This window comes from Nanorana parkeri, unplaced genomic scaffold (genome assembly GCF_000935625.1).
Source record: "Nanorana parkeri isolate BGI_ZX_2015 unplaced genomic scaffold, ASM93562v1 scaffold243, whole genome shotgun sequence".
Lineage (NCBI taxonomy): Eukaryota > Metazoa > Chordata > Amphibia > Anura > Dicroglossidae > Nanorana > Nanorana parkeri.
This window is the reverse complement of record NW_017306511.1, coordinates 315,621-321,159: the sequence shown is the minus strand read 5'-3', so window position 1 is coordinate 321,159 and position 5,539 is coordinate 315,621.

Sequence of the window (5,539 nt, the reverse complement as noted above, 5' to 3'; positions counted from 1 at the left end):
CTCGCTCTCCTGTGACAGGAAGGCTGCATTCCTGTATCACTGCACACACGGAGCTCCGTGCTCCAACCTAATCTAATTTGCCTGATCCCGGGTCCCCACAAGAGGGGGGGACCCCGGAGACCATGGCAGAAAAGAAGCCAGCATGCAGCCAGAGGCAGCCGGGAGAGGTACATGGCCAGCCCGCAGGTAGGCCGCCAGAGATAGATAGAGAGAGAGAGGGGAGGGGGGAGCGAGGTGAGGGGAGTGAGATTCAGGCTCGTTACAAGTGATTTTGGACGGCTGTACAGCCGTTCAAAATAACTTGTACGCAACGGCTCCCACACTACATTTAGCCGTGCTGCTTGGCTGGGCTAAATGTAGAAAAAAAAAACCTACCTCGCCGACGCCCAAAACTGCCTGTACCGGGCGTCAGGTGATAAATTACAAACAAAACAAACGACAAACGCACTCAACAATTTGTCACCAGTTATACAGTAAGGTGCACACGAAATGGGCTTTGAACAGTAAAACAGTAGAAAGGCATCATGGCACACTCACAAAACCAGCATGTAAAACAACTTGTCTCACCACTAAGGATAATGACAGAGGTTTGGATACACGTCTTCAAACCTCTGTCATTATCCTTAGTGGTGAGACATGTTGTTTTACATGCTGGTTTTGTGAGTGTGCCATGATGCCTTTCTACTGGGTGATAAATTCCACACCCCTGCTGTATATATAAATAATGGAGATATTAAAGTCATCTGTGACTCCAAGCAGTGAATCCAAGTAATCGGGCTAATGCAGTCATCTGTACATCCCTATGGGACGTACCTAACCTGCTTATCCGGGCAGGTCTGGGTGCCCACACTTGGATGAATGTGCATGCCAATCTGAATGAGGCCTAATGCAGGAGGCAGGTATAGCGCAATGCCAACATGCCACTCTGCTGATTCCTCCCTCCCCCTCTTCCCCACATGACTGTATGATGTGGTGCCTGTGACGAAAGTATCACGTTTCCTCATTATAGGGATGGCCCTGCCAGCAAGCCTCCATTCACCAAAAGCCAATTTTTCCAAATACTTCTTGCTAATCAGCTGCAGTCACTATTCATGTAGCATAACAGTGGCAAGCAGCCATGGGGCAGGGGTGCTATTTCCCACTTCGCCTCAGGTAGCATAAAAGCTAGGAACACCTCTGGCTATACAATCTGGTTGTACAATCAATGCAACTTTCAATAGGTCACTTTTTTTATTAGAAGTACAAAAACAAAATTGTACTATGGGGACACACCTAAACTATCCAGTAAATCTGTATCAATCCAGCAGGCCCTAGAACTAAATAGCTGATGGAAGATCTAAAAGGTGATGGTACTATCAGACTGTATAGTTTATGAGCAGCGTAGGCTATGCCATCATTTAGCATGATATAGAGCAGGAGGTTCTCCACCTGTGTAACCTCTGCAATGGAATGCACGGCGTTGCAGTACCGGGCGTTCGGGTGCAAGCTATCGGACTGTGAGGGAGGTGCGTTTAGGGTGTCATTCAAATGAAAGGAAACGCAACACAACTTCCACACCACAACATGCAGTAGGTGCGATTGCATGGTGCAGTGCATTATTTGCACGGGACTGTGCGATTACCACACTGTACTAGTGTGAACAGACCCTCAAAAACACTGACAGACGGACACAATCTCACAGACGTTCTCACACACATACGCGCTTTTTTTTTTTTTTTACGATCCACCCAGTCTCCCTACCTCATGAGAACTGGAGTGCATCCTCAGCTCCATATATATGTGCATTGTTTGTACAGCTCCTTTGTGCGCCCTGTAGAGGTACCAGGAACCAGAATGTGATGTCAGTCCATTCCAGGCACCTCTACAGGGCACATGTGTGAGCTGTAAGCAATGCACATATGGATGGAGCTCCCTTTTGGCCATACTTCTAACCCACTCCACCTCAAGCTGACAAGCATGGCTGGGCAGCACATTTTGAATGGCTGCTCTGCGCAAGAACTGACGGTTCTGTGCTAGGGGGAGGCTCTCACCTAGAAAAGTGAAAGGCATGTGGTGACCCACTGAACATGTGGTTGTGACCCACTTTTGGGTCACGACCCACCAGTTGAGAACCAAGGATATAGAGTACGCATAGTACATTAGGGTGTAACACTGTTTACTGCACAATAGCTATACTCCAAATGTAAGGGAAGCAGGTTAAGAACCTGGTGATTTTAAAAGGACACCCCAACTGTGAAAAAGTTCCGACTCCAGTACTTTAGGTGACCAACAAGATTGAGCTCTTTATATATTTGTTCTAGGTGGTCACCCAAAGCAAATGGACTTGCATGCCAGTCAGGCAAGTGGTATTTTTCAGAAGACAAAAGTCAAAAGGTAACCAGCATTCTCCATTCAGCAAAAGCTTACTATGTCACGTCACTACTTTAAAACCATTTTTTGCTTTTCATCTTGAGCTTGTTTTAAGCTGAAGGTAAAATTAAAAATCAAATTTTTTTTAAAAACTAGGATGAGCTCATACTCATACTGAACCTGGTCCAAACCCGAGCTCCTCTGAAAAAAGAAGTGCCATGAGCAATTCCACCCATCAGCTGCAGGCCAGGCATTTCCTGCCCCCCCCCCATGGGAGGGTTTCCCCATCAGCAGCTGACCGAGTGGCACAGAAGGAACGTCCTTCCATGTTTGGGAGGAGCGCTTTCCTGGTTGGGTCCAAACCTGAGCTCATCCCTATTTAAATCCATATTAAAACAGAGAAAGGCAACACACATCAAGTGAAGTTTTTTCTTCATTTTAATAAACAAAACAAAAAGGTTTATTATACCGGACAATGTGCTTCACCGATTGCTGCAAACCCTGGCAGTGAAAATGACAGCATGCAAAAGATGCTGCTTATATTTTTTTTCATATTTTGTGCTCCACTCTGGAGCATTACATTCTAAAGTACACAGACAAAAACTATAAAATCACTTGTTTATTAGTTCTAATACTGTGCACCTTTTTAGGAGTTCAGCTTCTAAACTACAATGCTGGTCTTACTTGAAAAGGGTGAGCCACTTCACTCTCTTACATATTTATGGGGTAATTCTAGTAGACAGATATTGGATATGCCAACACTTGCACCATAGATTCTTATCACAGCAGTTTATACATTTATTATTATTATAATAATAAATGTTTTGGTGGATGACACGGTGTTATGAATAAAAATAACACTGTCTGATCCTTCCATTTAGATCCACTAGCAAAGTTGCTCTTAAGATCATCTCCATCAGTGGAGCTAAAAGTTAGAACTCCAGCTTTAAAAAAAAAAAAAAAAAATGTACACAAAAAATTCAGAAAGTATTCAGACCCCCTTCTCTTTTTTCAGTTTTGTTATGTTGCAGCCTGATACTGCAGTTTAAATTATTTTTTTCCCCTCATTAATTTACACTCTGTACCCCATAATGACAGCGTGAAAACAGAATTTTAGATTTTTTTGGCAAATGTATGAAAAACAAAAATACTGAAATATCAAATCGGCATAAGTATTCAGACCCTTTGCAACAACACTTGAAATTTAGCTTAGGTGCCTCCCATTTCACTTGATCGTTGCTGAGATGTTTCTACACCTTGTTTGGAGTCCACCTGTGGTAAATTAAATTGATTGGACATGATTTTGAAAGTCACACACCTCTCTATAGAAGGCCCCACAGATAACCATGCATACTGTATCAGAGCAAATGTCATGAGGTCACAGGAACTGCCTGCAGAGCTCAGACACAGGATTATTGCAAGGCACAGATCTGGGGAAGGCTACAAAAACAGTTCTGCGGCACTGAAGGTTCCCAAGAGCACAGTGGCCTGCATAATTCCAAAATGGAAGAAGCAAATCGGGGGGTGAAAGGGCCTTAGCAAGAGGTGACCAAGAACCCGATGGGTCACTCAGACCGAGCTCCAGAGATCCTGTGTGGAGATGGGGCAAAGTTACAGAAGGACAACCATCACTGCCGCCCACCACCGATCTGGCCTTTATGGCAGAGTGGCTAGACAGAAGCCTCTCCTGTTGAAGTTTGCAAAAAAAAAACAGCACCTTAAGTATTCTCCGACTGTGAGGAACAAGATTCTCTGGTCTGATGAAACCAAGATTGAACTGCTTGGCCTCAATTCTAAACGTTATATCTGGAGGAAATCAGGCACAGCTCATCACCTGCCCAATACCATGCCAACAGTGAAGCATGGTGCTATCAGAATCATGCAGTGGGTGTGTTTTCCAGCAGCAGGGACTGGGAGACTGGTCAGAGTTGAGGGAAAGCTGAATGGAGCAATGTACAGAGATATCCTCCATCAAAACCTGTTCCACAGCACTCAGGAGTTCAGACTGGGCCAAAGGTTCACCTTCCAAATGACAAATCTGTGAATGTCCTAGAGTGGCCCAGCCAGAGCCCTGACTTGAACATCTCTGGAGAGACCTGAAAATGGCTTTCCGACAGTCCCCATCCAACTTGACTGAGCTTGAGGGGAATTGCAAATAAAAATGGCAGAAAATCCCCCAATCCAAGTATGCAAAGCATGTCGCATCAAAAGGTGCTTCAACAAAAGTACGGAGTATACTTAAGGACATGGATATTTCAGTTTTTTTTATTTTTAATAAATTCCCAGACATTTCTAAAATTCTGCTTTCACTCTGTCATTATGAGGGAATGAGTGTAGATTGAAAAAAAAATGTAAACTATAATATCAGGCTGCAACATGACAAAATTGAAAAAAGTGAAGGGGAGTCTGAATACTTTCTGAATGCACTGTATGTTATACACATGCATATAGACACACAGCTTTGTACAATTCAAATATAATGTATGATCCCTGGCAGGGCCACAGGGATCCTGTAATACAGATACTACGATGCATTAGTGCCACTGTGCCGAGTGGACGAGGGAAAGTGATGTCAGGGTTCCTCGTCCAATCACAGAATGCCTAGTATTCAGTGACAAAAATATCAGGTGTCCTCTGAATGGAGGTTATCAGCTGAGTGATTCTGGGGGGAATTTATCAAAACTGGAGCAGACAGAATCTGGAGCAGTTGCCCATAGTAAACAATCAGCTTCTCTCTTCAGTTAAGCTTTTTAAATGAAAGAGAGAAGCTGATTGGTTGCTATAAGCAACTGCTCCAGATTTTGTCTGATGCAGTTTTGATATATTCCATTCTACAGCACAGAGAAATTGCACAGCATAGCGGCTGTATCAGGACCCAGAAAACGCTAGAATAAACTGTAGTAGCTGTAGCTACTACAGTGTATTACAGGATCCCCATGGCCCTGCCAGAAAATAAAAAATTAAATATATTATAGATTTATTTTATCATAAATCAAAGCTGGAGTTCTTTTCTACTTTAAGATACACTGGAACTTTGAGAGCAGTGAGAGGAGCTTACTTACCAAAGCTAAAAATACTTTTTCATACGCCCCCTAGGCCATCATACCATGCCAAAATAAACATGAGCCCTTTTTTGAAATTGGGAAAAATAAAAACAGAACACAGAAAAAAACAGAACACAGAAAAAAAA